Below are 24,086 nucleotides of genomic sequence, written 5' to 3'. Positions count from 1 at the left end.
GGTGACCCTCATCCAATGATTGATAGATTCAGGAGTGTAAAGGCCTAGACCAGTGGTCGGCAAACTCCTTAGTTAACATAGTCAAATATCAACAGTACAACGATTAAAATTTCTTTTGAGCCAAATTTTTTAAACGTAAACTTCTTCTAACGCCACTTCTTCAAAATAGACTCACCCAGGCTGTGGTATTTTGTGGAAGAGCCACACTCAAGGGGCCAAAGAGCCGCATGTGGCTCACAAGCCGCAGTTTGATGACCACGGGCCTAGACCTCTTACCCAATTTAGGATAGTTCTAAAGGATTCACCTGTCTTAGCTACCCATTGGGGCAGCTACATATTCTTGAGACTGCAACACAGCTTGACTTCACTCTCTGCCAGGTCCTGATTCCACATCTCTTCCCTTCCACAGATGTAGAGCACTCCCTGATACATCTGCATGCTCATCTCCATCTCAGAGTCTTCTTCTGAGGAATTCACCTGCAAAACAATCTATTTTCAATTCTGAGGAACAATTGTATCCACTGTGAGAAACAGTCACTCCTCAGGCATTACAACGCCAGAGCCCCAGGAATCTAGAGTTGCAGGAATGGGAAGCAAATATTTCGTGAGTACATCATTTTTTTTTTTCTGAATGCATGTATTCTTACATGAAAGTAACAACCCCATATTGTTGCTTTCTGGTTCAGAGCTCTATCACATCCCACAGTTCTGCACTGAAATCACTCATGGTCTTGTCCAAACTGGCAGGCACCGTAACTAAGTTGTCAATCATCCTTTCTTTCATTTTTCTAAGGCCTGCTGCTTCTGGGTACAGGATAAAACTACTGGCTCTGTTTAGAATAATAATGGAAAACAGGACATTTCTTCCCACCAAGATTTTCTTATTGAGGAATTCCCTTCAAATAAGAAGGTAGCTTGAATATACACAATTACATGTTGACATTTTGCTATGGAGACTGTATTATTATTCTTTTTCCATCACCATTTATCCCCTTTATATCCCTTTCCACTTCCACTCACTCCCTCACCCCTGAGCAATCACTAAAAGTGGATAGCAAGGAATTATGTAGGATGGGTTAAATACACTCTAACTGAGAACAAGAGCAACATGCATGTAACTGGGTAGGCACTAGACAGGTTCAAGAAATGGAAAATAGTCTGGTTTATCATAAAATGAAAGGCAAATATTCATACTTAAAAATAAACATAAATATTGTCAATAATTTGGACATGTCCATTAATATAAAAATAAATATTTGATATCCCAGTTATTTTCACATATTTTTAAATGGGACCTTGGGCATTAAATCTCTAGTGAACATCATTGAAGTTAATTTATATGACCTAAGATATAAGAAAATCATTTCATTTGAAATATTAGATAAGTCTAAGTTTAATAATTGAGATGAATTTTCTTACTATTTAATCTGACAAGTGCATTTTCTGTATGTGTTATGTCCCACGGATTATGAGTGATCATCTGGACCTGATTTGATGTAGATAATCAGGGTCATTTAAAATTACTCCATCAACTGAATTTTAAAATGTGCATAGCAATGCAAATGTCAACTTATGTCTGGCAGCTTAATAGAATAATTTGAAGTATTAAAATAGTTATGAAAACTTCTTTTTGAAAATTAGGAGCAGTTGGGTAAAACAGTCATGAAATTCATGACTGAATTTTATTTGTTTTACTTGTTGACTTGGCTTAAATATGAACTAAAAGCATCCTTAAAGTTTTTTTATTCATATATACACTGTCCCAAAAATGTATACACAATTTATAGGTGATAGTTCAGCTGATATTTATTTTCAAATTTAACCCATTGGAATTAATAATTATTCAACATGTGTATACATTTTTGGGACACCCTGTATATGTGAATCTTATATACTCATACATATATGTACATGCAATAAAAAATGTAAGATCAGGGAAGTCTTCCCTGAGCACATGATATGTAAGCTTTGTTTTGAAGATAACATTTCTACTCATGGAGAACACATTAATTACCATTGTGTAGAGGTAAGAGAAAGCATCATGTATTATAGAACTGTAAGAGACTCAGTGTGTTTGGGAAATCTGTATATATGATAATGGCAAGAAATAGGGTTGGAAATTAATGAGGATCAGGTTACAGAAGGCATTGTATGCCATACCAAGAAGTTTGGCACCATACATAGTTATTACAATATTATTGACTATATTTCCTATGCTGTACTTGACATCCCCATGACTATTTTGTAACTACAAATCCGTGCACTCTACACTGCAACACCACAACCTCAAATATATTATCTCCACGCTGCTACCATAACTAAATCTTTAATCATCATTCCTCTCATTCTACTAGCTCCAACTGCTTCTGGATACAGGATAAAAATCATTTAATACCAAAACTTAGCTAAAATAAGTAGGCATTTCATAGTATTTAAATAATAAGGAAGATTATTTTAAATTTAATTTTGTATGGAAGTGTGTGTGTATGTGTGTGTGTGTGTGTGCGCACGCGTGTGCGCGCATTGGGACTCTCTAGTCCTTGCTATATGTATGTATCTCTTCATCAGACTGTGCATTTGTATTCTTTATCATATTCTATATTACATAAAAAAAACAGCAAACATAAGTGTTTCCTTGAGTTCTGTGAACTATGCTAGCAAATGATTGAATCTAAGAAGAGGGTTATGGGAACTTCTGATTTGTAGCCAAGTAAGACAGAAGATGTGGGTAACCTACCACTTATGAGTGGAGTCTGAAGTGGGGGGTTATTTTGGGAGGACTGAGCCCTTAACCTGTAGGGTCTGCCACTAAATCCAATCTTTTGGTATCAGAATTTCTTGGTGTGGAAAACCCACACACTATTGTTGAGAGGTTGTGAGTATGTTAGTAGTGTGAGAGTAAAGGAAAATACAGTGTACCCTATGCACTTAATGGATTCCCATTAGGCATTAAATTATTTCTGGGGCTCATAAGCCAGTGGTTATTTTCATGACTGCTTTATTTCAACAATTATATTCATCCATCCTGGATTTTGCCTTTGTTTTCAAATAATATTCTGGGGATTCTGAAATGCACACTAAAATATGTTCGGATAACATGATTATTACATCTGTTGCTATAATTTGATTATCCTAGTTCTTCTTACAGAGGACATTGTATTTTTAACAGAAAAATAATAGAAGAGAAAAATAGTAAACAAAACAAAACACTACAAATATAGGTTGTTTCCAAAGAATGTGTCCCAGGTGGGTGTGAATATATAACTACTCACCTGCCAAGATTTCTCTATAAGGGGTTGTGTGGTACAAATTAAGAAAATGACATCTCTAGCGAGATAAAATCTTGTGAAAATACTTCCTGACCTGAGAGTTTTCACTGGGAAGTTTTGGGTAGTAATATTTTCATCGATGGAGCTTACATGACTTAACCAGGTCAAATTTGATGATTTTCATATCCTCAGAAGTTTAGAGTGATTGCTCTGTCACCAGGCCTGGAGTTATTATTAGGCAATGATAGAAAATGCAATGAAGACTTGATGTAATCATAAATTTTCAATGTCCCTCTCCTCTCTGTTGGGGTATGGAATTGAAAACCATTTTCCTTGTGTAATTTAATTAACCTGTCACTTTATTTTGGAGGCTTTGCTAGTTCATAGTCCAAAAGGACTGATTTAGAGAGCATTACAAGAAAAAAAAGAAAAAAGAAAAAAGCTAGACACCAAATAGGATTAAGTAGCATAATCATAATGTAAGATTTTCCTTGTGTAGAATTATTTTTGAATTAACATCAATTATAAATGGAGTTCCAAAGATTATTTACTGTTTAAGCTGGAAAGCCTATGGTTTGTTAACCTGAATTTTTCTTATCTGTCTAGGGTTTCCTGTTATTTCATACTAAAGAGTTAAAATAATATTAAAGAATAATAACATCAATCTTTTAATAGTGCCAGTTATTTAACAGATATTATACTAGTTTCTATTTACATATACATTTTCTACTCTCACAAGAAATTACGAAGTAAACATCATTATTAATTATTATTAAACCAGGCTCAGGAAATGCTATGATTCCAACTTAGTTTACAAAACTTTTTGTGGTGCCAGAAAAAAGATTAAAGAGTGTAAGGAAAATGGGAAAATAGCCACATTTGAACTTGGGAGACTATTCTTCAAAAAATTTTAAGTATTAAGAATCAATTGAAAATTGTCTCTTAACCATAAGTTTCTTGAACTATATCTAAGAGATATTCTCTTTTAGAACATCAGAAAGTTACCTTTGAAAATATAAAAGCACATATCCTTTACTACTTGAGAACATTTATAAATAAATGGAGGAGACTGAACAATATAAGAAGCCCTGAGGGAACGCAAGTTATAACTCTTGCCTTTGAACATTAGTCTTTTCCTTGTTAGGGGGTTGGGGCTGGGTTGTTTAGAGAGGAAGCCAGCACTTGCACAGTAGGTAAGAGTATCTTAACTGAAGGGTATGAGTTGGGTGGGACCTTTTGTATACTCCAGAAAGTTCCAGTTATTCTTTTTTTAAAAAAAATAAGATTTTATTTTTATTTATTTTATTTTTTTAAGTAATGATTTTATTTTTTTCAATTACAGTTTACATTCAATATTATTTTGTGTTAGTTTTAGCACAGTGATTAGACATAATATGCTTTACAAAGTGTTCCCCCTGATATTTCCAGTATCCACTTGGCACCATACATAGTTATTACAATATTATTGGCTATATTTCCTATGCTGTACTTTACATCCCCATGACTACTTTGTAACTACAAATCTGTACTTCTTAATCCTCTCACCATTTTTACCCAGGCCCCCAACCTCCCTCCCCTTTAGCAACCATTAGTTTATTCTCTGTATCTATAAGTCTGTTTTTTAAAAATATATATTGTTTTTTAGATTCCACATATAAGAGAAATCATATGGTATTGTCTTTCTCTGACTGACTTATTTCATTGAGCATGCATGCTAATGCAATTGGTATGATTTTGTTCTTTTTATGGCCAAGGAATATTCCATTGAATATATGTGCCACAGCTTTTTTATCCACTCATCTGTTAATAGGCTCTTGAGTTGCTGCCATAGCTTGGCTAGTGCATATAAGGCTATAATGAATATAAGGGTGTATATATTCTTTCAAATTAGTGTTTTGTGCCCTAGCCAGGTTGGCTCAGTGGATACTTTTGTGCTTGAATTCCTTTTATAAAATGTTTTCTTATGTGATTAAAAATAAGCCAAAACAGATGTAAAGAAAGAGTAATTGCTATGGCTGGTGTGCTCAGGGGTTAGAACATTGGCACCCACACGAAAGGGTCCCAGGTTTGATTTCAGTCAAGGGCACATACCTAGGATGCAGGCTCAATCCCTGGCCCTGGTCAGAGCATGTGCGGGAGGCAACTAATCAATGTGTTTCTCTCACATCCATGTTTCTCTCTGTCTCTCCTCCTTCCCTTCCACTCTCTAAAAAAAAAAAAAAAAAAAAAAAAAAAAAAAAAAAAAATCAATGGAAAATATCCTTGGGTGAGGATTAACAACAGCAACGAAAAATTCGTGTTTTGTGTTTTTTCAGATAAATCCCAGAAGTGGAATCATTGGGTCATAAGGCCAGTTATTCTTCTTTATTTTTGCAGTAGGTCATTATAGGTGGAGCCAGAGAGTAAACTACAGGTAGGTGGCCCATATTGTACGTGAGAGGGATTGTTGGGATGGTTAGATTCTATTTACATGCAGTAGTTACTACTTAGACCTAGGTAACAAACAACCCCCACCCTTGCCTCCATGCCCTGCACCCCCCCCCCCCCCTCCACTTCCCCATACAGAAGATCTCTCTTGGCCTTCTGGCTGTGCCTTATCCCCTAGAGTAGAACTTCATAGATTTAATGCCACATGGCCACTGGAGCCCAAACCCCTCTACTTCTAGATTTTGCTTGAATTCCATACCAAGTGGCCCTGAGCTTGCTTCCAGGGCTAAATGAAAGTCTTTCAGGTTCTATTCTCCTAAGGACGGACCACACCATACATGAGCTAGTCGAAGGTAGGCTGTACACAGGCGTGTGGACAATTTGGACATGCATGCCTGTAGGGTACCTCTTGATTTGTAATGAAGCCAAAGATGGGAAGAGAGGTAACCCAGCTAGGGGTGCAACATCAAGACCTGCTTTGCTTTCACCTCTGTGATCCAGCACAGGATTCTAAGGGGTCCAATAATTTTAATTGAGATTCTGTCCTTCTAGAGAATTATAAAAATATACTTGTCAAAATAGGAGAATAGAACATATTTTGTGAGCTTGAGTTGTAACATACAAATATTCAGATGACGTCAGGTGGGTTTTTATTGGTAGTCCTGGCCCAGGTCCTGCAGATGTTAGAAATGAAAACACCAAATATTCTAGATGAAACTATTTAAGTTTATATTCCCTAAGAGCATAGGCTGCAGGGTTATGGTACTTTGCAAGTACATCTCTCCATGCCTACATCCAAGCGTGCTTACAATATGTATGTCATCAATCAATGAATTCAAGTAGACCGTTTGACTATTTCAGAGAGATCCAAAAATTCTAGTAACAGATTTCAAAATTCACATGAAGCTATAATTTTTCAGAGAGAAATTATATCCTGGGCAAGAGAAACCAAATTTTCTGGTCTCCAAAGCCCATGCCACCTAACAGCATTACTGACTGAATCAACCCAATTTACTGGCAGTCTGCTGCCTGGACACAGATACAGGGGATAGCAATAAGGAGGCCAATTTTCTAGAAAATAATTTGTTCTGTACCCTCTTTATCACTCTCTTTTACCAAAGAAATATTTAAACATTTAACAAAATTCAGTTGGTGTTTATTACAATAACAATGAAAGCTAAGTGGGAGAGGCATATTTGTCTTTATCTTTCCAGAATTTTCCCCCTAATAGTCCTCGAAAAACATCCATTATATCCATAAGTGTTTTCCTCCTGTTCACTGAGGAGGGGTGTTCTTGCTGCTCCATCAGAGGGGAAGAGTTGATTATGGGCACTATTGACAAGGGCAATAAATCCATCTGTTGTCCAATAGTTATTCGAGCCCTATGGCACTATATCCATAAACCAGTGGGCCTTCTGCAATTATAAATATACGTGGGTAGGAGAATGAGGGGAATGGTAGCAATATTGCTATAAATATATATTGGTGTCCTGTTTTTATAGCTTTCACATGATCTCATCTGATCCCCACAATATCTCTGTGAGTTAGAGAATAATTATTAGTGTACTCAACTCAGAGCTGAGAAATCTTTTGTCTCACATGCCTCACACTGTCACTAAGACAGAAAGGTGGCTCGGGGCCATGCTGTCTCTCTGACTCTGTCCTACAGGACACAATTAAAATGAAAATTAGCCATAAGGGAGGAAGGAGAGAGCAGTGCTTACCATGCTTAAAAGGGATATTTTTTTCCTGAAGATTCTGTAGAGATAAAAAAAGAAAGCCAATTTAACTCAAGTCCTTAGGAAAAGAGTAGAAATAACATCCAAGGCTTTCCCCAATGGCACAGTGCTGGAATTTGAAAACTTTCTAAATGGATTCAGTATATGCACCATATTGAGCCAGCACTGCCATAGATTTCATGAGTATTTTCATCTCAAAAAGTGGCTTCATTTCAACCTACACAAGGAACAAAAGAAAAAGTAATTCTATCTTTTCCTCCACAAATGTAATGTTCTTATTTCAGTAATAAATAGCCAAGCTAAGCATACTTACTGCAGGTCAGGTACTCTTCTAAGTAACCCTACATATTTTAACTCATTGAATCTTCGCAGTAGCTCTAGGAATTTAGTCTAATAATTACGCCCATTTTATAAATAAAGAAATTGGGGCATAAATTGATTAACCAGTTGCCTGCGGTCACATAGCTAGTAACTAGCAGAGGTGGAATTTGAACCTGTCCTACACCTTTGCTTTTAACAATAGACTCTAATATTTCTGAAATAAACAGCAGACCTACATTTCTCTGGTAGAAATATTATAAGTGACATGATTTCTTACAGAATAGCTTCTTCTCACAAAACATTATTACAAAATATAAAATACAACATTTTATTTTACATGCTTCCTTCATAATCATAAATACGAGAGGGTGGTCATTATGATTTCAGGATCAGATGACATAGGGCAACACCAAGGGTCTATTTGCACTTGAATTCTTGGGCTCTCCAATTGCTAATGCCTATTGTTCTCTCATGTATTTTTTGTTGGAAATCTCTGGGAGGAGATAAAATAATGATGAGATCATAGTGACTGCCTATGCATCGGGTGAAGTGTGCCAAGGTTTGCAAAACCTTTTGAAAACAAAGATTAAATTACTTAAATAGAAAGTCACCGATTTCATTCCATGACTATCCTTCAGAATTGTTCCTTGGAAACACACAGAGGAGCAGTATGATCTTAACTGTATAAATAAAATATCTAAAAGGAAGCATGCCAACATAAAATAGTAGCTGTCTCTAAATGCTAAGAGTGATAATGGCCGGTTAGCTCAGTTGGTTAGAGTGTTGACCCAATATACCAAGGTTCTGGGTTCCCTCCCCAGTCAGGGCAAATACAAGAATTAACCAATGAATGCATAAATAAGTGAAACAACAAATCAAAAATTTTTTTCTCTCTCTCCCTGCCCCTTCTCTGAAATCAATAAATAAAAAAATTAAAAAAAGAGTGATAGTGGATTTAAAAAATGTATGTTTAAAAATTTTTCTAGAATGTTGTTTTTTAAAGTATATGGAAAGTAACAGGTGTTGTTTTAAAAATTATAGAAATACAAAGGAAAATGAATTGCTAAGAGAGTGGACCTTAAATGTTCTCATCACAAAAAAGAATGGTACTTATGTGACATGACGCAGGTGTTGTTTAACACTACAGTGGTTACTCATTTCACAGTACAGGATGGCATCAAATCAGCACGTTGTACACCTTTACACTTGCACAATGTTATATGCCAATCATATCTCAATGAAGATGGAAAAAATGCATGAAATTAACACACTGAAAATTGTCACAAAGTAGATAGTCTTAAAACATGTTTTCCTTAAAGTACAGACAGAAGAGGGGTATTTAGCGAGTTAGGGAGATAAACAGGAAGATGTGGAGCCTCAGAATCCAAAGTAGAAAAATATTTTTGAGAGATAAGTCACCAAATGCATTAAATGCAAATCGGACAGAGAATCAACCATTGCTTTTGGTGAAGAGGAATGGGGGGAGAGGGGGGCGGGAAGGGACAGAAAAGTCTAAGTAAAATTGGTGAAGAGGAACTGGGAGTTCTATTTCTGGCAGTATGGTGTTCTTGATAATCTGAAAACCTCACAGCTTAAAAAGAGAACTCGAAATGTGAGATGAAATAGAGCAAACATCCTCTCAACTATGCAGTGGAGCTCACAAAAAATAATAGAAATCCTCAGTTCCAAAGCCCACAGAGGCTGAAAACAGAGGGCAAAGCAGCGGCTGAAGGTCTGGCCTGGAAGTATCTATCTGCCCATCTGAGATGGAGTTGTTAATGACCGTGAGATTGTGGTACTGAGACATGCACCTAAACCTGCCTTAAGTGTGATTTATGAAAACATTTGCTTTCTAGAAAGCAAGATGACAGGAAAATTTGTCAAACTTGACCTGGGATCTTGATTAAAAATCAAACGACGACAAAAAAAACTCCTGGAAAATTTTAACCACAGTTCTGTTCACAGAGATTGGGATTTCAATTCACACTGTCTGCCCAGGGCAGCAAATTCCAAACAAAGAAATTAATGAAAATAATCCTAGTCCACACTAGGGGACAAAGAAAATCTCATCTGGGCCCTGGCCTGGTAGCTCAGTTGCCAAAGTTGTGGGTTTGATCCCCGGTCAGGACACATATGAGAATCAAACAATGAATACATAAATAAATGGAGCAACAAATCAGTCTCTCTCTCTCTCTCTTTCTCTCTCTTCCCCTCCCCTCAAATCAATAAGTAAAAAAAAAAAGGTAAAAAGAAAATCTCATTTGGACAATACTAATGTACCCTCAACCCAGAAATCATTAAATTTCTAATCAAACAAGACCCTAAAATACAAGGTTATCAACACAGTAGGAAACAAACCACCAGAGCTGAGCCACAGAGAGAATAGAGTTAGAGTCTTAGGACTCTCAGATAATGAGAGCTGATTTCACAATTTATTTTATTTGCTATTTTAACTTTAGAGAAATAGTATTAAAAGATTTAAAGAAATAAAATGCTGAATCAAAACATGAGGAACTCAATTCTAACAAAAATACTAGCTAGATTTGAGTAAAGCACCACATAGAAATTTAGATATTAAATATATAATAATTGAAATTTAAAACTCTGTGATGAGCATGTTAAACCCAGAAGAAGACAAAAAAAGTAAATCAGAATACAGAGCTGAAGAAATCACTGCTAAGGAAACAGACAATAGAATTGAAACTATGAAAGAGAGCCTAGAAGACATAGAAGATTGAACCCATGTATCAGTTATCGATTGCTGCATAACAAACCACCTGAAACCATAGTGGCTTATGACAAGGACTTATTGCTTCTTCTGTGAGTTTTCTGAGCAGTTATGCTACTGCTTCTACTTGGACTCATACTCAAGGGCCTGCATCTAATTCAAGTGTTGGTTAGGCTCAGTTGGACAGCTGGGCTAGCTGGACCTTTCTCTTCATAAGGTCTCCATCCTCAAGGAGGTGAGACCAGCTGCCTCATATGGTGGCACAGTGCTCCAGGCACACTCAATGTACAAGTGTTCTATCAAGCTTTTTTTGTGTCGCATTTGCTAATATCTTCTTAGGCAAAGGAAGTCATACTTCCTCCCACGTGGGAGGAAGTGATCCTGGGACACCAAGAATCATTAGAGTAACATTTATTACAAATGAGAAAGTTTAAGGTATATATAAATAGAGCGTCAGAAAGAAACTAAAGGAATTAACAAGAGAAATAGGGAGAGGCAATATTCTAAGACAGTGGCTGAGGATGTTCCAGAGTTGATATATTTACATATATATGTGTGTATCTCCAGATTTGCAATATTCAGCTAATCTAAAGTAAGCTCCATCTGAACTCTTGGTTTAAAACATCAGAGAACCATAGTGAATATCGTGAAAACAGCCAGAGGGGAAAAAATTATTCACAGAGAAATGACAATTAAGCTAATTTTTAAACTTTAATGATGATGTCAGAAAGTAAGAGAGTATTTTCAAATGCTGAATTAAAATAACTGTCACATAGAATTCTATTCACCCAGTAAACCATCTTTCAAAATAAAATGAAAATAGAGACATTTTCAGAAAATTGAAAACTGAGGGAGTTTGCAAACAAGGGATTGTCACTAAAGGAAAATTTAATGAATATATTTCAAGACACAGGTGCACCTAAACTAACATTTGATGGAGAAAACAATAATAACAATGTCTGATCTGTAGGGAATAAGTAGTGAATCTAACTAGGGGCTATAGCAATAAATTGAAACACAGGATGTTAAAGAATGTGGTCAGGAAGAAAACAAAGATGTTGATACATTTTAGAGTTTGTTAGATATGGGTATTACTACTTTAGGAATAACCATCCTACCTAATAAAAGGGTGACATGCTAATTGACCGTACCTTCGCTATGCCCACAGCCAATCAGGGTGCTAAGCAAATTAACCAAGATGGCGGCCCCCACGTGCTGCCCCGCCCCCCATTGCTGAGCAGCTGATGGACCCGGGCCGGCAGGAGGGACGGGGCCTCCCGCCGCTCCGAACCCTGAGCGGCTGACGGAACCAGGCCAGCGGGAGGCACCCAGATCGCTGCTGGCGGTGTGGGGCGGGCAGCGCCTGCCCCACGCTGCCGCCGCCGCCTGGGGCCAAGCCCCGACCCTGAAAGAAGGTGGAAGACGGTGGCCAGAGCCAAGGCCTGGGTCCCCCCGGTGCCGGCGGAAAACTGGTGCAGGCAGCCAGGTGAATGAATGTCTTGCACGAATCTTTGTGCAAACGGGCTTCTAGTTAGTAAAATAAAAAAAATAAAGGTGATACAGCAATATTAATACTAGATTGAATAGGTTTGTCGTTAAAGGCCTTTATTCTTAGAAATATAGAGGGAAACATCATAATGATAAATGACATGATTCACAAAGAAAACATTATGGAGAGTCCTGGTGGTGGACACAAGGCGGGGCTAGGAGTGGAGGTACCCAGAGCGCATAGAAACTCCGCGCCCCTTCCCACAAACCTCACCCTGTGTATTTCTTCCTCTGGTTGTTTATCCACTCCACGTTAAACCTTTCCATCACTAATATGAAAAGAAAATTGGAAGTTCTATACCAGATAAAAAAGAAAGTCTTTTATGAAATGTCAGCCTTTCAGATTTTCATTTTGGATGAACATTATATCTCTAGAGATGAGAATGTGAATATAGAGAGAAACAGCAAAATGGTGGTATAGGAATTTCTGTCCCCTCCCAGAAACATAAATTTGAACAGCACAAAAATATCTTCATGAAAGCTAAGGATTCCAAGTGAGGAATTATAGCACTTAGGTAAAGCACAGAAGCAGGAGTTGCACTAAAGAGGATAGGAAAACTAGATGCATATTACCCCATCACCTCTCCTTGAAGTCCTGCAGCCCAGCACAGAGAGAGACAGCCTGCCCGTGGGAGAAGGAGAGTGAAGTGAGTGTCTGACTTCCCCACAGACCCCATGCTGGCCCACCGCAGCACTGGGCCAACTCCTGCAGCCCTATGTGGCTACAGGTGGATTCCCAGAACCTAGGATCCCAGGTTACTCTGCATGTGCTGGCTCCCATGGCCCCAGGAGACTTCCATGGCATCATTCTCCATATGGGCTCCCATGAATCCAGGCCCCTGGCTGCCCCCCAGTGCTACCCATGGCCCCAGATGGCTGTTGTGATATCAGCAAACATAGGCTCCCAGCCCACCCCGGCCTGAGGCGGCTCTGGTAACCCCAGGCAGCACCTGTGAACCAAGGTTCCAGGTCCATCCTGGCGCTGGCTGGCTTCCATGGCAGCAGACTCCCAGCAGAATCCCAGGAACCCTGGCTCCAGTGGCTCTGGGCAGGTCCTGTGGCCCCAGAATCTATCAAGCCCACATGAACTCAGCCTCCAGTCAGGCAATAAAACCCAGGCTTCTAGTCATGCCCAGTGCCAGGCCAGCTGCCAGGATCTCAAGCTCAAGGCCTGTCCCAGTGCCAGATTGCCGCACCCCTCCCATAGACCCAACCTCAAAGCCAGCCCACAAGGTCCCAAATTACAGGCAGACTCCCATAGCCTGAGCTCCAGCTGGCTCCTGTAAACTCAGGCTTCCAGCCTGTAACAGTATGGTACTGGCCCCCATAGACACAGATGCTCAGAACACCCCGTAGTTCTCAGTACCTCGTTATCTACTATTATAGTGAACCAGGATTCAGTCCTGCCCCTACAGACCCAGCCACCAGGCTGATACCCCAGCACCCAAGCAGCAGATCTGCCCATGCTGGCCCTGGAACCAGATCCATTCACCCAAGGACTCCAGTGGCAAGCCCGCCTGCAGACACCACCAGGAGTCTACCCAGCATCTCCGCACAGGCTGAGGACTTGAGTACACATTTTTCCAAGGAAGATAGACAAGTGCCTAACAGGTACATGAAAAGTTGCTTAACATCACTAATTATGAGGGAAAATTAGATCAAAACAGTAATGAGCTGTCACCTTTCGCCTATTAGGATGGCCATCATAAAAAGTACAAGAGACAGCAAGTGTTGGCAAGGTTGTGAGAAGAGAGAATCCTTGTGCACTATTGGTGGGGATGTATATTGCTACAGCCACTATGGAAAACAGCATGGAATTTCCTTAAAATATTAAAACTATAACTATATATGATCCAGCAATCCCACTTCTGGGTATATACTCAAAGGAAATGAAATCCCTATTTCAAAGACTCAAAAAGATATCTACACGTCCATGTTCATTGCAACATTATTCACAATAACCAAGACATGCAAACAACCTAAATACCCATTCTAACAATTGTAAGTCAGATGTCTGGAATTGAGTTTCACATGTGCAAGATTTGGGGTGGTGATAAAATCTGTAATAGATCCATGGAGTGAGTGGTTGAGATATGGAGAAAGAGATCTTTGCGGTTGATGAGGTCACAAAACTACAAAGTCAGTGTTAGTTACATCCTCTCCTCGAAATTTGAAACATAACAGAAATAACCATGGAGAAGACAGTGGTCCAGTTTTAATGTATTCATGGGTATAGTCTATAAGTTTCTTTTCTTTATTGATTAAGGTATTACATATGTGTAGTCTATAAGTTTTTGCTAACAGCAACAAGGAGGGGCAATAGATAGAGTCCGATTTTCAAAATACCTGTGTTTTGATTTAGTTGTTTTTGTTTTGTTTTAATAAACAAGGAAGAGAAAAGATTTTTAAAAGTGAATGAAAAGCACAGAAGACATAAAAATCTGCTGGTCCTGGCACTTGGCAGGGCCGGTGTGGTGGTGATGTTTATTTGATGGTTCTCCAAGGGCAGCAATGTCCTCAGGGGGCAGCTCCGTTCAGTTATGTCTAGATGAGGAAGGCAATGTCCAGAAAAGAGACAGGCTTGTTAGAGGCAGCTGCTGTTGACTCAGTGTTCTAGGGAGGGCACAATCCAAGAGTGTGGGCAGGCAGGGTGGGGTGGAAATCCAGGCAAGTTAGGTAATATACTCAACAGTTTATATACTGGAACAGGGGAGGATGATCTGGGAAACTTGGGCTTCTAACAAGCACTGTGAGGCGTGATGGAACTAGTCTTGGCCATGTTATAGAAAAGGAGGCATTGGTTTTAAGCCAAACATCTATCTATCTATCTATCTATCTATCTATCTATCTATCTATCTAATTTTGTTGGTGATATTTTTACAGATATCCCTCATTCCCAACACCCCCCTCTGCCCATCACCACCCAGCTCCAGATCTCCTCCCTCTGGCCTTCACCACAGTTGTCTGTGTCCATGGGCTATGCATACATGTTCTTTGGCTAATCTCTTCACCTTCTTTCATCTAGTCCCCCGCCCCCCCCCCGACCTCCCTCCCCTCTGACATCTTTCAATCTGTTCCATGTATTTAGAAGATAAGATGCGTCAGTTCAGAATTACTGTTTCTTTACCTTCCTCAGCCTCCTGTCATCATTCCTCAACAGACACCTCCACTCAGATCAATCCACTCTCTACTTGGTACTCTGATTCAACTATTGCTGTGGTATCTCTTTGTTTTCTTATGGAATTGTGATGGTCTTGTACAGGTTAGTGTTCTTTTGAATCCCTGATATACCCTAGCAAAGTGCTCGGTACACAGTGGATATTCAGTAAATATTTGACTGATTGAGCTATAAATTTCAGTTGTCTAGGTTATAACCAGCACTCAGACACTTGATATTTCTATAAATTGGAAAGCAAAGGATCTGCAATTTTATTTAAAACATTTTTATGTTTAAAAGAAAATCTTGGCTTGCAAAGATATTGCTTTCTCCCCACTGCATCGCAATCTAAGCTTTATAAAAACATAAGTAGTTGCTGTGGAGACAAATGCTGACACTAGAGGAGACATTGGGAGTAAAAGCAAGGACTGCTATAACATCCAACAGCAATACTTTAATTAATCTTTCAATAATCAAGCTGAAAATAAAACACCCAAAAATTAGCTGCTGTGAAGTCACTATTTTTGTTACAGAACTGATAACCATCTGGCACATACCCTTTGTTAAGATATTGAAATAATTCCATACTGGTTGCAAAATAGTCATTCCTCTTGGATCCCCCAGCCCATGACCCCAGCTACCCAATTTCTGTCCCAGTAATTTCCACAATTCCTAATAATCCGGCAATGAAAGCAGGGCTTAGCACTATGGCTGTTGCTGACACACCAACTGTTAAACATGGTAAACCTCCCAGCTGTTAAATATAGTGAATATCATTTCTAACTATGGTTATCAGAGGTCACAAACTAGTGTCCTATAGGCATGATTTGTGTGGCCCTCCCAGGATTTTACATTCTTCTAAAATATGTCAAGTAGCATTTAAAACCTCAGTGACTTCATGTAAGAATGCAAATGTTCAGCTCCGCCTGAAAAATTGGAGATCCTAGTATCATTAGGCTTTTATTCCCCCAAAACCAACAGGGCAGAGTGGTGACTGTCCCCTTCACACACTGCATTTGCTCTGTACGCAACAGGCGTCACCACTTCTCATTGTTCACCTCAGGACAACACTGATGTATGTTAATAAGTCTCACCTTTGTGGATGTTTGCATTTCTGTGCCCTGTGCTACAGTAACCCCAAGTCTAATTCCTGGGAGTTGTGTTCAGTTTTAGACTTTAGGGGTCATTTGGTGCAACATCAGCTCAGTGCACGTCCACTCCTGTTTTCCCTCTTTCCCCTTCCATGTGCCTTTTGCTTCTACCAATTATAGCATTAACTCGCCTCCCTTTACTTCTAATTCAAGATGGCATGTCCAGACCACAGGTGACAAAATATTGCCTATGGTGCCTATCTTCCTCACAGGAAAAGCCATAGATAGAAATTGGGGAGAATCATGGACGAGTCTTGATATTTATCTCCAATGAACGATGGGAATGGAATTTTCTGACCTCTGCTATATGGATTTCCTCAATATTTGAAAAATTAAACCTTCTGTAGGAAAACTGCTACTGGCCATTAGGTTGTTATTTCTGGCAAGGACGTGCTCCAGCTGGGACAGGCCCGGGGTTTCTATCTGCTCACCTGCTATTTCCTTCCTTAAGGTGACTGCCAACTGCCAGTGTGTGAATTCACAGCTACACCTAACAGCAAACAAGAGGCAGTGTTCGCACACCACATTTAATCAGAATCCTTGCCACGGTTTTCAGAGGCTGCCCAATATACTGCCCAAAGCTTAGTTGTTTAAAGGAAGCACTGTTGATTTGTTTGTGCTTCTGTGGTTCAGCAACTCCGGCTGGCCTTGCCAGGATTGTCAGGATGTGGCAGTTACCTAGCAGTTCAGCAATGGTCTCCGATGGCCCCGCACGTTTCTGGCAATTTGTATGGGACACAGGAGGGGTGCCTGCATTGACCTGGTGAACTCAGAGCAGCATTCCAAGCTGGGGGAGGGTCCGGGGGGGCGGGGACGGGGAACAGCAGCTTCAGAACTCTCACAACTTCACTTTCGTCACTTTCACCACAAGCTACCGACCCATGATTACAAGACCAGCCCAGGATCAAAGGTGAAGAAGTAGATTCCAACTCTGGATGGAAGAGCTGTAGTCACTGAAGTGTGCTCGCCACACCCCTGGGACTGAGATAAGAAGCGTTATTACCACCATCGTCTGTGCAAATCATTTGCCACTTTTCTGAAGCTGGAACTGATAGAGGGATAGGCTCCACTGTAGCAGAAGGGAGGCGCTATGGCAGAAAAACCTTTAAAATGTGTTGGAAACCATCTACATTCAGAATTCTCCAGTGAGATGGAGAAAGTAAAGATCAGGAAGAGAGGAGATGAGTTCTGATTTGGAATTCATCAAAGAAATCTCAGGGTGAGTGGAAAGGAAGAAAAAAGGGAGAAGGAGGGGAAAGTGAAGAATGGAGGAGGGATAGTGAGAGTAGGTGGGTCTTGGACCTCCTTCCTGAAATAGTCCTCTAGCAGCTGCGACCTCATCCCCTCCGTCATTCAGTCCTCACAGCCTGGGCTGTGTTTTCTGATCCATCCTCGCTGCTCACTCCCAAGTGGAGGCTCTCTTTATCTCCGCCCCGATTACTATGATGTCATCTGTACAATTTCCCTCTTCTGGTGCCTCCTGCATAGCACACTGGTTCAGTTTCATTATTGTTAAAAATATTTTTAATTCTTTCTGAATAAGTAAACTATGCTCATGCAACAAAGTTCAAAAAATACAAAAGTTACACAGTCTGAAAACAGAAACTTAGAGAAGTGAAGCAACTTGCCTCCTATCAAGTGGCAGAGCCTGGCTTTGAACACAGGCTGACCTTGGAGCCCTCTGACCATGACATTGTTGGTCCCGAGAATCGGGGCTCCTCATCTGGCCTGCCCATACAAAAGTTAGAAATTACATTTTCTCCCAACTATGAAAGGTAGAAAATTGACCTTGTTCAACAAGTGAAAAGTGTAGACCTGCACGTTTCTTGGCTAAAAGAATGAAGAAGCAGAACAGACTTATAAGCAGTCAGCATTGTTCCCGTCACAGATATAAGAAGTTATGGGAAACATACCCCCAACGCTCCTTGTTCTAAGACACATGGTGTCTTATGTATTGATTTTGGCAACACGTGTACACCTTGTCATGCCAGCAAAGTCACTGAAATTGAAAAGAGAAATTCAAACTGTATGTGAGCTGCATCTATCAGCCTCCCAGGAGTCGGTGTAGAACACAGAAGAGAGGAGCCTTTGAGAGGTGTGCGATTGGCACTTCCGGCTTCTCTCCCACAGGTCTGGCCTCCTCATAGGAAAAGTCACCTTGGAGGAGAGACTTCTTCCATTTGGTGCTTCATCATCTCAACTGAGAAAAGAGACATGGGAAGAAGCATGATCATTCAGTTTCTAAAAATTCAAACCCACAGTCTTTGTGTGATGCATCTTGATATATTTATGCTACAGATGGTACAAGGAGTGTGTATGTTTGTTTGTCTAAGATTGTGTAGCATTTGCGGGAGTGTGCACATTGGCCAGAAAACATTTGCCAACAGCACCCTCCACACCGTACACTTGCAAAGGCTTGCTGGCTTTTGAACACCGTTGTTGTGCAGTATGAGGAGGAGGAAAGTCATCCAGCCCACTGGACTGTCCGTAGGTCCATCCCATAGTCAGGCAGACTTACCTGAAGCTGGACTTTGCAGCCTTCTTTACTCTGCTAAACTCTGGTAACTCCTTTCCAAGTACCACACAGCAACATTTTTCCTGAAAGGTTGTTTGCATATTTCTGGCCATTTGGAGGTATTCTTCAGTAAGAGAGAGATTTTACCCATTTCTTGGAAAAATCATTTGGGGACAATATTTGTCCCTGGCTTTTAATCAGCCATCCAAGCTACCCAGACAGGTGGGAGGGAGATGGATCTTCCTGCTGTTGGATAAATGAAATTTTCCTCCAGCCACTGTGGGTCTGGAGTTTAGCATTTTAAACAAATTATATTTCCCCCACATAACATTAATTCTTAAAGCTGAAGTTTGAGTCCATATCCTCTTGTTGAAAAAAAAAATTCTCTTTTATTTTCTCCCTTTCCTTGAATTTATAAATAGGTCACTCTGAAAGCAAGTCCCCCAGTGAGATTAATGGGTCAGGAGAAGAAAAGTGAGAATGCTTTTTCTATATATTACACAAAATTGTTATGATAAAATTACTCACCTGAACACCTTGAGTTCTTCCCCATTAAGGTGAGTGAAGGGAAGGATATAAAAGTCAATGAAATTGCTTCTTATACATAAAGAGGCTGCTTGGATTCTCAAAAATACCAGATCATGCATCTTCATCAATCATTCTATTTCATATGCTTTTATTTTCTAGAAAAGATGTCTGCACAATATTTATAAAATGTAATTTGAATTTATAGGCATAAAGTGTTATACAAGTTAATCATATTTTTAAAAATTACATCTGTTGTTTTATATATTATGCCTGAAAAGTACAATTTTACACCGCCTTTCTCATCTGTGTGTAGGTTTGTGTGTGTGTGTGCGATTGTGTGAAAGAAAGTACAGGGGAAATAAGAATAAGGGTGAAAGGCAACATTTCCTGTGTGCATTCTGGAGACAGAAATACACCTGTGTCTTTAGCACTTACAGTCTGACCCTGGAATGCAGGATTATGACTCCCAGGGTCCCCACTCCAGCAATAGAAACACAGAGACTAAGACAGGCAGATCCTAGAGCCAGATTCCTCATAATCATTGACTCTGAGTAAAGCCCTTCTAAGGGAATATAAATTATACCTTTCTTGATTCTATGCTGAAACATTACAGAGACCTTGCATTACCAGACACTTTCAGTTTCCAGCAACTCAACAGTAAGCGTATTTCTGAAACACAACATACTTTGAAAGAGGGTAGGGGTGAGAACGCCACCCCCTCTGTGACTGCCATTCACAAGCGTGCATCTGAAGCAGGTGGTGGAGACGGACGCATTCCCGAGGAGTCATTCCCAGGGAACAGCGCCATACAGAGTAGACTCATTTATAACCAAATTACTGCAGCCACTGGGGATCAGGTGCAGTCTCTTATGGACTGTCGGCACAGGAGTGGCCAGACAGCAATAATAAGCCCTCCTACGTTCATTCCTTCCAGTGAGACCTCTGCGATTGCTTTAGAGAAAGTCCTGGTGTCTGCGGGGGAAGGACAGGAGTCCATAATGCAAAGGGGACTGTTGTGAACAGGTCATTAATCAACATCAATATCTGCTGCTCAAATCCACCAGATAATTCCTACCCAATTTGCCAAAAACATACCTATTATCTTCCTTGATATCTTACCGCATGTGTCAGGCCGGAAACACTGAAGTCTTCAGACACAGAAAAATGAAGTGTGCTGAAACTCTGGAAAAAGCAGCACCCCAGTTTGTCTCTGTTACTTTAGCATGCAAGCTTGCCTCCAATCCTTCTCTTTTTCTCTGCTCCCTTCTGAAACAGTAGCCTGTAATCATTGTCAAAAGTCAATCCCCACTTGACACATGGGATGTAGTTTAAAGATTTGTTTTGGGAACCAATATTTCAAGTACACATTAAGAATGAGGTTTGCTATTTACAGAGCACGTTTTTCAATTGGGGCTTAGGGTTGTGGTTTTTTGTTGTTTGTTTGTTTGTTTTATAGGAATGCTAAATTGAACACATGCCTGGGTCACTTCCATGTCTGGTTTGTTATGAGGAAATTGGGTTGCCTGACTCCATCAGCAATGCTATGACATCAGTCAAGAGACATTTACAGGTTATCTACTATACATAAGGTAGTAAAAAGGCTGAATTTGTACCCAAGCTTCACTTGGACACTGAGTAAAAGAGAGGATTTGAAAATGGAACTGTCTGGAAAAATCTGGAGTGATATAATCCTTGCATAGCCACACTGTAGGCCAGAAAATGCTATAAAATCTGTTGTCATGAGTTAAAATAAATAAATTAGTGCAAAATGTATGTATGCAATACCACTGTCATTCAAATAAGTGTTTGCAATAAAAAGTAAATTATATGAAATAAATGCTAGTCTAACAGTCAGTGCTGGGAGCTTGGGCCACTGGGCCATCAGCATGCTGGATGACTTGGGCAAATTTGACTCCATCTTTGAGTTTTAGTTTGCTCATCTGTAAAGCCAGGCAGCTGGAATAGGATGACCTAAATGTCTCTTCTAGTATTAAACTTCTATGATTTTGTGGTTCTACCTGAATCATTCTTCTATTAACACTGAATTTATTTAAACAGATATATACATCAAAATAGTAAAACACACATTTGTGCCTTTCATCATTAATATACACCTGCAAACTCTCAAATTCACATATTACATAATTACTATGCCACATTACTGGTATTATAAAAATGCTATATTTTGCCAAAAATCAGTGTATAAGAGTAATTATAAATTCTGACTATTGAATTCTTTAAAAAGTGCACTCATCAATCACTAATGATTATTCATTATGATTAGCTTACCTCTTGCCTTATTATCGTAATTGGTTTTAATTCCCTCATTCTTCCCTGGCTGAATAATCTTCAATGAACATTTGGGGAAACATTAAAGAACGGGTATTTTTATAATATAAGAAAAGGCTGAGACACAGTTAATAAATTACTTTCTGGAATATGAAGGAACAGGTGGTGATCAGCTATTTTTCATTCCACAAGGGCAAAGAAAGACTAAAGCAGGAGCAAGGAAGGTTGTGGTTACAAACAAAAATTCTGAGTATTGTTATTTTCAGAATTTGATACCAAGAAAAATTGGTAAAGCTATTGTTCTGGATATATTTGAGAATACGGCTGATATAGTTGGGTGGTTGAGTTGAAGGGCCTCTTGAAAATGAGACTGAGAATTAGGTTTTCTTCTAGGCCTTTCTGAGAAATAGTAGTGAATACACCAATACCTCACCTGTTCTGTTCTAAGTCTTCCAGTATCACTATGCTCTACTTCCAATATATCTTGGTATCCTATCTAATAAAAGAGTATTATGCAAATTGACCATACCTCCATCACACCCACAAGCCATGCCCACCAGCCAAACAGGAGCGAGTATGCATATTAACCTAACCAAGATGGCTGCGGCCACAGAGCGAGCAGGAGGCTTGGGTTTCCCCGGCAATGGAGGAAGCCAAGCTTTCCGCCTGCCCTGGCCTGCCTTGGCCTCTGCTTAAGGCTACAAAGTTTCAATTATAGAAGATAAATAAATCCCAACAAAAACGGCTGTGGCCACAGAGCGAGCAGGAGGCTTGGCTCCACTCAGGGCTACAAAGTTTCAATTGTAGAAGATAAATAAATCCCAGATCCCAGGGCCTCTGCTTGGGTCGCCAGGGTGCGTGGCCAGCCTGCAAACCACCACAGGCCCCTCACCCAACCCGCCCCATGCCCCAAGGGAACCCCCACCCTTATCCAGGACACCCTTCAGGGCAAACCAGCTGGCTCCCACCTGTGCACCAGGCCTCTATCCTATCTAATCCTCCTATCTAATAAAAGAGTAATATGCAAATTGACAATCCTCCAACACACAAGATAGCTGCCCCCATGTGGTCAAAGATGACTGACCCCGTGTGGACATAAGATGGCCACCATGAGATGGCCAGCAGGGGAGGGCAGTTGGGAGGGACCAAGTCTGCAGGGGAGGGCAGTTAGGGGTGACCAGGCCAGCAGGAGAGGGCAGTTGGGAGGGACCAGCCCTGCAAGGGAGGGCAGTTGGGGGCGATCAAGGCTGCAGGGGAGGGCAGTTAGGGGTGACCAGGCCAACAGAGGAGGGAAGTTTGGGGTGACCGGGCCTGCAGGGAAGGGAAGTTGCGGGGGGGGGACCCAGGCCTGCAGGGGAGAGCAGTTGGGGGGGTACTAGGTTTGCAAGGGAGGGGAGTTGGGGGTGATCAAGCCTGCAGGGGAGGGCAGTTAGGGGTGACCAGGCCTGCAGGGGAGGGCAGTTAGGGGCAAACAGGCTGGCAGGGGAGCATTATGCATCAATCAGGCTGGCAGGGGAGTGGTTAGGGGGTGATCAGGCTGGCAGGCAGAAGTGGTTAGGGGCAATCAGGAAGGCAGGCAGGCGAGCAATTGGGAGCCAGCAGTCCTGGATTGTGAGAGGGATGTCTGACTGCCCGTTTAGGCCCAATCCAGGTAGGATGGGACCTAAACGGGCAGTTAGACATCTCTCGAGGGGTTCCAGATTGGAGAGGGTGCAGGCTGGGCTGAGGGACACATCCCCCCCCGTGCACAAATTTTGTGCACCGGGCCTCTAGTCCTATATAATAAAGAGCTAATATGCAAATGGTTGTCATGCCCTTGCGCCCTCACACCCTTGTGCTGGGGCCAGGGGATCTGAGTCCAGGCTGGGGGACCTGAGGCCATGCCCCCCCCCCCACCCTGGTGCAGGGCCGGGGGACCTGAGGCTGTGACCCCTGCCCTGCAGGGCTTGACAAGGGTGGGGTCGGTCAGGTCTGGGTCTCGAGTAATTTCGAAGCACATGTAGGTGGGCGGGGACTTGACTCTGAGACCTGCAGCATGCCCCAGACTGACAGGAGGGAGATTTGCATATACATTTTACTAATTTTCTTTCATCTCTGACACTTCTATTATAGAGAAAGGACAAATAGCAATATTAAAATATTTCCTCTAATTAATTCCCTAAGCTCAGACATGTGAATCATGTAAATATGTCCCACAGAAATCTGAAGGGGTCCAACCTCTGCTTCAGTATTTCCACAGAAAAAGTTGCTGAAGCATTTTGGCCACTCCTTTTGGGTTTCATAAGCACAAGAGGAATGGTGGTTTTGCTACTAACAACCAGAAGTCATCACAGGGGAGAGAGGGAAAGGAGGGATTAGAGTAACACTTAGGAATTAAAGAGTAAGTTAACATTGGCTGCTATATTTTACCAAAC

Source organism: Cnephaeus nilssonii (genome assembly GCF_951640355.1).
Source record: "Cnephaeus nilssonii genome assembly, chromosome: 9".
Taxonomy (NCBI): Eukaryota; Metazoa; Chordata; class Mammalia; order Chiroptera; family Vespertilionidae; genus Cnephaeus; species Cnephaeus nilssonii.
The sequence above is the reverse complement of the archived record's forward strand: the minus strand, read 5'-3'. Positions refer to the sequence as shown.